Here is a 13,038-nt window from a genome sequence, read left to right on the forward strand (position 1 = left end):
AAAAAAAAAAAGAGCTAACAAGCCATGAAAAGACATAGGGGGATCTTAAATGCAGATTACTAAGTAAAAAGAACCAATCTGAAAAAGGGCACATATTGTATGATTCCAACTATATGACATTTTGGGAAAGGCAAAATTATGGAAGACAATAAAATGATTAGTGGTTGCCAGGGGTTGGGGGCGAAGTAGGAAGGAATCAACAGACAGAGCACAGAGGATTTTTAAGGTGGTGAAACTGTTCCGTATGGTGTCATGATGATGGATGCATGCATCATTATACGTTTTCCCAAGCCCATAGAATGCACAACACCAGTAGTAAACTGTTATGTGAACTATGAATTTTTGTTGACTATGATGTGTCAGTAAGTCCATCAATTGTAACAAATGTCCCACTCTGGTCGGGGATGAAGAGGGAGGCTGTGTATGTGTGAGGCAGGGGGTATGTGGGAAATTTCTGCACCTTCCCCTCAGTTTTGCTGTGAACCCAAAACTGATCTAAAAAATAAAGTTTTTAAGTTTTTTAATTTTAATTTTTTTAAAGATTTTATTTATTTACTCATGAGAGACCACACACACAAAGAGAGGCAGAGACACAGGCAGAGGGAGAGGCAGAGGGAGAAGCAGGCTCCATGCAGGGAGCCCCATGCAAGACTCGATCCCGGGTCTCCAGGATCACACACTGGACCAAAGGCGGCGCTAAACGGCTGAACCACCCGGACTACCCTTAAGTTTTTTTTAAATGATCATTTTAGTATACACAGAAAATGCATTTGACAAAATCCAACACTCATTCATTAAAATAAATAAATAAATAAATAAAGTCTCAGCAAACTAAGAATGGAAGAAAAGTTGCTCAGACTGATAAAAGGCATCTATAAAAATAAAAACCTACAGAGAAATTCTTACTACTGAGGAACATGTGCTTTTCCATAGATCTGGAACACAGCAGAGATGTCCACTCTTACCTCTCTATTCAACATCATTTTGGAAGTCCTATTGAGGAAAAAAAAGGGCATAGAAAGGGAAGGATGGTGTAGAAACTGTCCATATTTGTAGATAGCATGATATGTATGCAGAAGATTCCAATGGATGGGCTCTCACTAATTAGTAGATATGGCATCACAGGTTGGGAGGAGACTATTCTATGAACGGAGCTGGAGAATTGGTTATCCATATGAAAAAACTGAAATCAGATCCCTATCTCATATAATATACAAAAATCAATTTCAGATGTATTAAGCTAAATATTAAAGCAAAACTTTAAGATTTTCTCTTAAAAAAAAAGCAGATGAACATTTTTAAACAAAACACAAGTGCTAACCATAAAAGAAAAGACAGGTAAATTTGACTATGTTAAAATTAAGAGTTCTATAAATCAGGACACTTTCAGGAAGTTAGAAGGCCATAATCTAGAGGTTTTTACAACACCTGTAACTAAGAAACTACTAGTCTATCAAAAAATGTGAAGAGCTTTTACAAATTGATAACAAATCATTTCAAAAATGGACTAGGACAGGAAAACGCATTTCAGGGAAGAGGAAATACATACAGCCATTAAAAATACGGAGAGATACGGAGCTCATTAGTAACAGGAAAATGCTGATGAAGGCTACTGTTAAATTAGCAAAAATTAAAAAATTTGACAGCGTCAGATTTTGCCGATAGGTGGATCAAGAGACACTACTGATGAAGAGTAAGAATTGATACAATCATTGTGGAAATCAGTTTGTCATTATCTTATAAACTGAACTTTGTGTGTCTTGAAACCCAATAAATCCCGTCCCAGGTATAGACCCAATTCATTAGAAGTAACCCAAATGCTCATCAACAGGAGAAAAGGCACACCAGTTGTGGGATATACACAGACAATGATTTTACAACAGTTAAAATGAATAAGCTACTGCTACATGCAGCAACACGGATGCATTTTTTTATTTCCAGATTTTTGAATTTTATGTAAATTCAATTTGCCAATGTATAGTATAACACCCAGTGCTCATCTCATCATGTGCCCTCTCCCCACCCACCCCCTTCCACAACCCTTTGTTTGTTTCCCAGAGTTAGGAGTCTCTCATGGTTTGTCTTCCTCTCTAATTTTTCCCCACTCAGAACCCCCCCACACCTACCGCTTCCCTTACGGTCCCTTTCATTATTTCTTATATTCCACATATGAGTGAAACCGTATGATAATTGTCTTTCTCCAGTTGAGTTATTTCACTCAGCATAATACCCTCCAGTTCCATCTACATTGTGTAAATAGTAGGTATTCATCCTTTCTGATGGCTGAGTAATATTCCATTGGTATATTAGATACATATGTTGTAAGATAAAAAGCACATCTTTCTGAACACGTTTAACAAAACAAGAAAACCTAAATAATGTATTGTTAAGGCATACATATGTATCTGCAAAACTATAAATATAAGTATTGCAAAAACAAGGAAGTGACAAACACAAAATTCAGGATATCGGTTCTCTCTGTGGGGAGGTAGGAAGACAGGATGAGAGAGGAGCGTATAGAGAAATATGAATTGGTGATAATGTGCTAGTGCTTTGGGTGAGGTATTGGATTCATGATGTTCCTTGTACAATTAAAAATAAATAAAAGAGGACCACATATGGATCAATAATGACAGTACATTATGAACCAAGACATGATGATAAATCTAATTGTATACTCGAGTGTCAGAATAAAACAAATGCTTAGCGTAATCTTTTGGCATATAGTAAGTGCTCAATGAAGCTGTGAGTGTTGCTTCTATTCTCAGTCTCTCTGACTAAGCCTTCAGCCTGGGTGTTATCTCCTTCTCCAAGAGGCTTTCTCTGCTCCTCCAGGCTGTCAGGCTCCCCAACCCTGAAGTTGCTCAATTCCTTGGACTGGCTCAGATTATAACAGTTCCCAGGCCATATAGGAAAAGGCCTGTTTATTAACCTGCCTCCCCTAAAGGGCCATGCAATCCACGTGGCACTTTTTTGTTGTTGTTAATAAATACATTTATTTTGCCTTTCATGCGGAACAACCAGAAGTCTACATCCTCACTTGACAGCTACCCAGGGGTTTACAGACAGTGTGTCCATCTCAACTCTATGGATGTGGGGAGTGGGGTCCACACAAACCTCAAGGGGGGAAGCAGGCTTGGCCGAAGTGTATTTCAATTCTTTCTTAAAGAGAAGGCAGTAAAGCACTCTGAGTCACTGAAAACCTATGCAAATGGCCGTGACAGCTCTGCATCTCCAACCCTTGCTTCCTGCCTGCTGCCTACCATGTGGTCACTGAGGGATCACGTGCAAGGCAAGTGAGATGGTGCCTGGACCCTAAGGAGGGAACTTTGGTGCAGAGACTGTGGCACAATCTCAGAGTTTCACAGGAGGCAGGGACCAGCCAAAGACAGCTCTGAGCCTCTGTCAGCCCCAGGGGTAGGAAATAAGGGGCACATTGTCTGCAGGCAGTGGACCAGCAGTGCTAAAACTGACAAGTCGATGTGCATTTATTATCACCAGGTGCTGGCAATTCTAAACAATGTCACTGATAAAACACTCCTCCCAAAAAGAAATTTTTGTTAGTCTTAGTTCTAAAGAATTGTTGCCATGATTGTTGAATTTTAATAATAAGCGAATGTGAAGTAAGCTTCCAATTAGCACATTTTTATTACTTAGACTTTAATAAACACTACATTCTACATGCAAGTTGGTTTGGAAAGCTCCCCTGACACTGGGTCCATTTTGAGACTAGTTCCTAACTTTTCAGAATCACTTAAACTCATTTTGAGCCTAGCCCGAATCTGCTCCCCAGGGCACTACATGTATATCCCCATGTTTAGATGGTGATAGTGGGGGTGATTGCAGAGATGAAGAAACAGACTGGGAGCCACTCCAATTCTCTCTTTTCTGTGACCACTTAGAGTTCAGAGCTAAAACATGCAACGGAGTGTAAATGGTGAGATGTGATTTTGTTTGAGTGCAAATCTCAGTTTATACATAGCTACTGAATGTGAATACTATTTTTAAAGGCAAAATTTATTCTTTTTTGTTAATGATTAAAATAATAATTACTACTGATTATTATTTAATTATTACTGAGAAGAATTTCAAAATACAGAGGAAGGGAGTTTAAAATTGACCCACGCTGGGTGCCACTGGCTGGGGCCCATGGACCAGAAGCCAGGTCTCAGTAGGAACCGAAAGTGTGAGGATGGGTCAAGATCATGGTCCTCAGAGTGAAGTGCGCCTAATGAATCCCTTACCTGCATCCCCTTACCCGCATCCTCTCTTCACCCCTAGCTACTGTGCCTTGAAAGTAAGCAATTGTCCAGCCCCTCCTATGCATCCTCCAAAGCCCCTGGGGAGGATGTTGGAGGGACACGACACCCACTAGCCCGTGTGCTGTCCAGTGCTGGCTGCAGCAGAGAGACAGGTAAAGAGGTAATGACGCCCCAGTGGAGAGTGGTGTGGAGGTCAGTGCGGGGGTCTAGAAGAATGAAGTAGACGGGCCCCAAAGCCAATCAACCAAGACTTGCAAGACTTTACAAGCACATCTGCGACGAAGGGCCATTAGAGATGATATACTCCAAGCCCGTCAGCATGGCGTGGTGGTTAAGATAGAGCATGCCTGGGGCATCAAATTCTGCTCCATCTCTGTTTGGGTGAGATTTTGACTAAGTCAGCTCTTGAGCTGAGTCCTACATCTGAAAAATAAGGATAGCAATTATTTCTGTGACACAGTGATGACGAGAGGAGGACCCAAAGAGCTCAGCCCAGTGGCTGGCATGAGGAAGCCAGCAATAAACAATAGCTATAATCAGCATTTTCCAGACAAAATGTAGAGGCCCAGAGAAGGATGAAGACCTCTCCAGGGTCACACAGCAAATTGATGACAACACTGGGACCAGAATCCAGGTCTGCAGACTCATAGGTTAGTGCTCTTTCTACTGTAGCCTCTGGTTCAAGATGTGTTTGGAGCCTTCCAGAACAGGGCCTGTGGTCTGTCATCTTCCATTCTAGGGAACTGATGGGGTATGTCCTCTAAACCACCCTCATTCCCTTTTCCCAGACACCTGTCTGATTTCCCATGCTGCCTCCTCGCCTCTTTAGATAAAGGTCTGCTCTGATGTCAAGTAGGGCCTTTTATGTGGAGAGATGGGGGGCAGGGAGAAAGAGGGAGAGAGAGACAGAGAGAAAAAGAAGTGGGGGGACTGTGTGTGTATATGTGTGCATGTTGAGGGGGTGTCGTTTATCTGACTTCAGAGTTTCAGAAGAGGACCTGAAAGCTATAGACATGGAGATCCGTTCACTGGACTGTAGAGGGGTGTGACCCAGCTACGTGGCCCAGATAAAGTCATTCACTCAGAGTGGCAATGCACCAGGCTGTGAGAGAGTTGAAGCTGAACATGATCAGGTCAGCTGGTTTCCTGGGCTGGAGCAGGCAGCTAGGGCCAAAAGTTTCCACCAGCAGAAGGAACCAAGCCTTCACATCCTGACACGTGACTGCCTGCTTGTCAATTCCATCCTATGTTCGTTAGCCCCAACATGCTTCAGGCCCTGAGTGGAGCCTCTGGCAAATCAGAGACCACCGAGCATATGCCAACCTGTGTGCAGGGTCCGAGGATTTGTTTAATAATTTTTCACTGAGGGATCCCTGGGTGGTGCAGCGGTTTGGTGCCTGCCTTTGGCCCAGGGCATGATCCTGGAGACCCGGTGCATGGAGCCTGCTTCTCCCTCTGCCTGTGTCTCTGCCTCTCTCTCTCTCTCTGTATCTGTCATAAATAAATAAAATATTTTAAAAAATAAATAATTTTTCACTGAGCACCTACTGTGTGCTCAGTTCTGGGGATAAAGCCAAGGACACATAGGCGAGATTCCTGCACTGTGCTACGTAATGGCCACGTAGAGACCCGGGGACCGGTAGGAGCCTGGCCTGGCTTCCGTGAAACACTCAGCCTGATGAGGGTGGGAGTGGTGGGGACGGGAACATAGATCATTTCACTGACTCAAGAGAGTGATGGCACCCAAGAAGGCAGTCAGCTCTGCCTGAGGGGTCCGGGAAACATTGCCATGGGCGTGCCCATGAGTCAAGTTTTGGAAGAGAAGCCTGTCGTTTGAGGCAGTGGGAACAGCATGCGCAAAGGCAAGAGGTATAAAGGAACGGGAAGTGGCTGGCTTGGGGCGCTGTGAGGAGTTCTGCGCGGAAGAGCAGGAGCAGCAAGGTAGGAAGGGTTAACTTGTATCCAGGTGACCCACAGAGGAGCCTGAGAGAGGGCGGGGGAATGCTAATTGAGAGACCAGGGGATTATTGCCACCGCAGAGCCTGAGGTCGCTGGAGCCTGTTGGTGTCTCCCACCCACCCTGGAGCCTCAGAGAGCCCAGGCTGGGCCCCCTGCTCGGCAACCATCCCCCTCCCTCGGGCTGTCACCAGCTCTCAGCCTCTCCCTGCTGCTCCAACATTTTCCTCTTGTGATGGATGGAAATTTCCCTGCTTGGGTCAAGTCAAATTTCTCCTGATTTGTTGTTTTATACACACTGAGGCCGGAGGCGGATCCTGCATGATTCATAAAGAAAAACGCGCTGTCTGTGAGGGAGAGTAATTTATAGGTGACGTTTCCCCAGCTTCCAGAGATGGAACTTGCTGGGGAGGAAGAAGAGGAGGCCAAGGGACCTTCATCCACTGTGAGTGGCCAGTGTGGCTTCTGAAACTCCCAGCTAGTCCCTCCGGTGGTGGCAGGTCTGGCTGCCCCAGGTCATTTGGCCCATAGCCAGACCTGGGAGAACAGGAGACAAGAGGGACCTGAGGCCCCTAGCACCCTTCCTTGCTCTCCCAGCCCCTCCTGCCCACCTCCCCACCCCCTCTCCTGTATGAAAATAAATGAAGTCAGGCTTCCCAGCACTTCTGATCTGGAGGGGTGGAGGGGATGGGGCAGGCAGCTAAGTGACACCCATGTATAGCCCAAGCCATCCATCAGGAGGGTCATGAGGCTGCTATGGACACAGGTGATGGGAACAGGTCTGATCAGTGGCCACCAAGACCATAGGGTTGGACAGAATTTTATTTGAGGTGGGGTCGGTTGGAGGAAGGGTGTGAACTTTACAATCAGAGGAGAAAGAGACCGGAGACCACACAGGCCATGGAAGAAAGAAAGGAACCGAGCGCTCACTCTGTTCCAGGCACTGTGCTCAACGCTTCAGGTATAGAACCTCATCTCTGACCCAACGAGGCAGCAATAGCAACCCCCGTTTCAGAGATGAGGAAATTGAGGCTCAGGGGGAAGAGAGAGTGACATCACGAGCTGTGGGTTTGACCACATGCCCAGAAAGTGCCAACAGCAGAGCAGAGATCCCATGCATCCTGGGAGAGAGGAGGAAGCAGGCAGAAGCAGGAACCCAGAACGGGTTAGGGTGCATCTGAGGATGGTAGGAGTGTGAATGGGGCACCATGAGAATGAGCTAAACAAGGCAGCCCTCTGCTGGGTCTCATGTCTATATGTGTGAGATGAGAGGTAAGTAACCTCAGGAGGGTGATTTCTAGCTGTCCCCAAGAGTCCCCAGCCATGCCTTCTTTCCCACCATTAAAGTATACCTCCTAAGCCTGGTCCCCCTAATTACACAAACTCCATACCCAATTCCGATAGATTGCTCCTTTGGTCCATCATCCCGCAGGGCCTCAGCAGTTCCACCAACCTCCCTGAAGGCCAACACTCTTTCCGACCCCAGTCTTGTTCTTGCTCTCCCTCACTCGTGATTCACTGTGTGCCATGCCCTGAGCTGGGCTTTCAGAGGTGCGTTGCCACGGTCCCTGCATCCAGGAGCTCACGATCTAGACATACCAGGGGCCTGCCCCCAGATGGATGAACACAGGCCTTAGCAAGTTCCAAGGATGTAGGGCCAACTCTGCCCAGAGCATTCAGGGAAGGTTGGAGCTGGGCTTTGAAGAATGAGTAGAAGTTTGCCAGACTAAAAAATAGAAGGGTATACTAGGCAGCAGAACAACATGTGCAAAGCAGAAATATGAGTAGCTGTCGCTTCTCCTCATCCTTTCTACCTGCAAGCCTAAGCCCACACTCTGTGATCCTGACCCACCGTCTTCTCCCTTACCCTTTGGCCCCTTTTCTGCTGTAGGACCTGAAGCTCCTGCCAGGATGCAGCCAGGGCCACAGGCCCCTCCAGGATTTCCCACCATGTCCCCTGGTATATGCTCAGGGCACATGGGTGAACCATAAATTAAGCCTTCTGGGGATGGATTCCGCTGAATAAAAAGCACATTCAGTAGCGAGAATATTTGTTTTTGTTTTCCTTCTCCGAGTAAATGGAAACATGCACTGACCTCACTTTTCTCACAAGTACAGTAGCTTTCCTGAGCGGCCGTCAAGCCTGGGGTGCCAGGAAAAAGTGGTGGAACATTCGGCACCAGGAACAAGGGCCCCAGTGGCAGCTGTGGCCGGCCAGTGGAACACAGCTGTCAGGCCGCTGACATGAGTTTCCGAGGGGTGGGGAGGATCCGGCCTGGGCCTCCCAGGGGGCCTTGGGTATTGCCAGGATGGGACTTCGAGACTGTTGTCTTCCCAGTTCGTTTTCTGACAGTGCAGACAGGGGGTCCTAGGCAGCAGGCTGGGAGGAGAGCCACCAGAGGGGCCTTGGCATCAGGCAGACCTGCTTTTCCATCCTGGCTGCCACTTGCTGGCTCTGACCTCAGCTAGCTGTTCCACATTTCTGAGCCTCAGTTTCTTCATCCTCAGAGTGGAGGTGATTATACCAAACTCCTAGGGTCATATGAGTTTTAAATATGTCCAGGTACCAAGGAATATTAGTTCACAGTCCCTTCCTGACCTTCTCCCAACATATCTGACTCAACCCCTACTTCTGTGATGCCCTCCAGACCCAGTGACCTCTCCTAAGCAGAATCTAAGGTTCTTTTCTAGTTACACTGCCTTGTGATGATGGGCACATTTCTATAAAAGCAAGATAGCTATCCACCCACTCAACCATCCATCCATCTACCTACTCATCCATCCATCCATCCATCCATCCATCCATCCATCCATCCACCTATCTGCCCACTCATCCATCTATGTATCCATCCATCCAACTATTGATCCATCCATCTCTCAATCCATCCATCCATTCATCCACCCACCCATTTAGCTGTCTATGCACACAGTTACTTTGGTGAGTGACTATTTTGAGGAGCTAAATACGCTCCCACTTTTGGGAAGGTGTGTTGCTTCCTGTGATCTGATCCTCATCACATGTAGACACAGTGCATACTGCCCTCTAAAGATTAAATGGGATCACCCTCAGTTTCCTCTGCAGCCAGCATGGCAGCTTAACACAGAACAGTCACTGGGATGGAAGAAAATCCAGACAAACAAGCTTAAGAAAATGTGAACCTAATGATTCACATAACTGGAAACACAGGTATAGGTCTCGCCGGCTTCAGATACAGTTTGATCCTCAAGTGATATTTCCAAGCCCTCCTCTCTGTTATCAGTGCTCCCTCTCTCCTGTAGCAGCCATGCTGACAGCAGCTATAGCCCCAAGCCCCACATCCATCCAGGTTCAAGTACAGCAGGGAAGATTAAAAGTCTTCTCCAGAAACTACTGCCAGACCACCTGGTCTGAGAACAGGGACAGGTGGAATCCTGGGGTAAATGGGGAAGGCAATTGGATGCTAGAGAGGCAAACACCACAAGCCTAGGGCACCACCACCATGGAGGTAGTGGGGATCCTGAGTGAATAGGAAAGTTCTGTAAGGACCCGCCGGTGGAGGCAGGCTAACAAAACACAAATAAATACATCAACAAGATTACCTCAGACAGCCATACCTGCTAGGATGATGATAAAACAAGGCAGTGCAGTGGGAGTAATTGGGGGTGAGGTTCTTTTAAATAAATGGTTAGGGTTAGCCTCTCTGAGGAGACGACACTGAGATGAGAGGTTGGAAGGCTCAGACCAGGGAGGGTCTTGTGGATTCTGGTCAGGGGCTTGTATTTCATCTTCCAAGCAATGGGCAGTCGGTGTACAGTTTTAATGACAGAGGACATGATCTCTCTTTCTAGGATCCTTTTCTTAAAAAAAACTTGTCTTTTTTATGAGGTCTAACCCACATAATGTAGAGCGGAAAAGCACGTTTGTCCCAGGAGGACAGCTTAGGGCCTTTACTGATATAGACCCCCATGTAACGCCCCACTCAGATCAAGAGATGGAACATGACGGCACCCAGAAGGCTCCCAGGTGCTCCCGCCAAGTTGATCTCCCCTCCAAGAGGTAACCATTATTCCGACTTTGATCATCATAGGTTGATTTTGCGTGTTTTTGAACTTTATATAAATGGAATCTTGCAGTATGCGGTCTTCTGCGTCTAGTTTCTTTTGCCCCACACTGTGTGCATGATTCATCTGTGGCGCTTAATTAATCCTTGTTAATTGCTGTGTAGTCTTCCATTTCTCCTGCTCTCCCAAGGCTGGGAGGAGATTGTTGTCTGCCTGTGACCTGATCGTTGGATGTGGACACCGAATGTACTGCCCCTGGAGGCCGACTGCCTGAGACCACCTCAGTTTCCTCCTTCGCCAGCGCCAGGGTGAGCACAGGATGGAAACCATGTGGGCTGAGTAGGGCCAAGCTGAGAATTCCCTCACGACTGGACAGGTGATCTAAACTGGCAACTCCTAGACTCGGCCTCCCCAGGCCTGACACCTCTCAGGCTCTGGCCGTCCCTCCCGTGCCCCCCCTCCTAACCAGGTTCAGGTGCTCCCACTTGGGCACTTGGTGGGGCAGGGGTTCTGGTGGTTGCCGAGCCCAGAGTCCCCGGTGGCCAGCGCGAGGGACGTCGCGGGAAATGAGAGGAGCTACGGCCAGCCGCCAGCCAGTGACTCTATGCCCCAAAAATGTGCTCTTGGCCAGGCTCTCCTTCCTCTCTCCTCTCGGCCCTTCCAGGCAGCGAGGAGTTGGCAGGCCCGGGTGCAGATAACGGCGAGAGCCCCAGGCCCTCTTCTGTCATCGCCTCCCCAACGTGAAACCCAAGATCTTGTTTATTTATGAGGAAATTCTGTTCTGCTGCTCGACAAATGGTGTATGAGGGCCAGGGCACATGGCGCGTGGAGCCGGCCCAGCCAGGCCTCAGCACGCTGTGCCTCTGCTGATGCAAGCTCAGAAGGTGCTGGCAGGGCCTAGAGGGCCGGCCGGCTTGACACTCCCCAGGTGGGGGCTGGCGGTGCAGGGAGGGGTCCTCCCTTCCCCCTGCACGGCCAGAAACCCCCTGCTTCCCCCGAGAAACCCCCGAGAGTCCTCGGCGGGCTGATCAGGAAACCACAGACAGGAACAGCCTGGCGGCCGGTCCACTGAACCCACCTTCTGGGACTCCCTTCCTGCCTCCCTTGCCGTGAGGACAAAATGAGATTCCATCAGTCCCCGAAGGATGGGAGAGGGAAAATAAAATTTAAAAATCTACCAAGGAAAATAAATAAATAAATAAATAAATAAATAAATAAATAAATAAATAAAAAAAAAATCTACCAAGGGCCCACAGCACGTTGGGAGTTGACATTCGTCATGTCATTCAATCGGCCGGTGGAGCTAGCCGGTAGACGTGAGGGTCCTGGCTTTAGGATGAGGGGCTGAAGGACAGAGTGACAAACTAGCTCACCCCCTGCCAGCACATGCGAGAGGTGTGACCCCAGCCAGGACCTTCTGACTCTTACTCTACGGTCCGGGTAGGGCTGAGCGAGTGCTTACTCAGAGCAGGTGCCCAGCCGTGCAGACCAGAGTGGAGTTAGTCTGTGCCTGACTCGAAATCGACCTTCCTTCCATCACACCTCCCCACCTCTCCAAGCAGAGCACCCTTTAGCCGTGTCTGATGGGGCCCCAAGGAGTGAGGCGGCATCAGCTTCGAGATGAAGATTGCTCATTTTAAATTTCCATTTACAACAGGCCTGGCACTAGCACAGCTCTTAGCATCCAAAGCAGGGCGGCTCACTGCCTCTGCATCTTCTGTTCACATTTCACCTGTGTGGGTGGAGTTAGTGGCTATGCAGTTGTGGCAGGAGCATGTGTGTTTGTGAGGCCGACCCACTCATCTGCCTTGCCAGAGCTTTGGACCTACAGCAGCAGGGAAACATTTTTAATGACAGAAGTAAGACCAGGGGCGTCAGCTGCAATGAAAATATAAATGGCTTAAATGCCTCTAGCAAAAGACAAAGGCTTAAGCTTCAGAACAACAAGCAAGATCATCCTTTTTTCTTAAGTTTTTAAAATATACTCGAACCAAATCTTCCAAGACACATCCCTGTCCTTCCTGGCCTCTGTGGACTCCTATATCTCTGATTTCTCTAACCCCAGCCTGTTTTGTTTTTACTATAAAATAGTTCAGACTAACTTAAAAGGATAGATCGTGTGACATTCATCGATCTACCACTAAGATTTAATAGATGCCGACATTTGCCGTATTTGTTTCAGATCTTTTTACAGGACCCTGTCCCTTCCCTCCCACTAATTTGTAGATGACGTATATAACAATTTCCATGCGAGTTTGATGCCTTTTCTACATATGGGTGTATCCACAAACTATCTATGACATTGTTTTGTGTTTTTAGAATTTACCTGAAAATATCATGTACTAGGTATCTTTCTGCAATTTGCTTTGTGGGAGATTATACATGTTGAGACACATAGATGTCTCCCATTAATTTAAACTGCCATATAGTGCTCACTGTAAAAATATATAACAGTTCATTTACCCATTTTCTCATCGATGGACAACTGTTTCTACTTTTTTTTTTTTTTTGGATCGCAAACGTGCTTCAAGAGTCATCTTTGCCTGTTTCCTTGCACACTTAAGCTAGTATTTGAAAGTATATGAAAGTCAAATTTCCCAGTTCTGCTGGCTTTAACACTTACCTGGTATCTATTATCTGCTCTCTACTTTCCTCTCCAAGGACGTAGTCAAACAGGACTTCTTAACAGGATTTGAGTTGAGGCTTTAAGAGAGAGAAGTTGTGTTGCTATAAAGGAAAGTGACAGCATTCTAGAAAAAAAAGAAGCCACCAAGACTGA

This window comes from Canis aureus, chromosome 4, assembly GCF_053574225.1.
Source record: "Canis aureus isolate CA01 chromosome 4, VMU_Caureus_v.1.0, whole genome shotgun sequence".
NCBI classification, from domain to species: domain Eukaryota; kingdom Metazoa; phylum Chordata; class Mammalia; order Carnivora; family Canidae; genus Canis; species Canis aureus.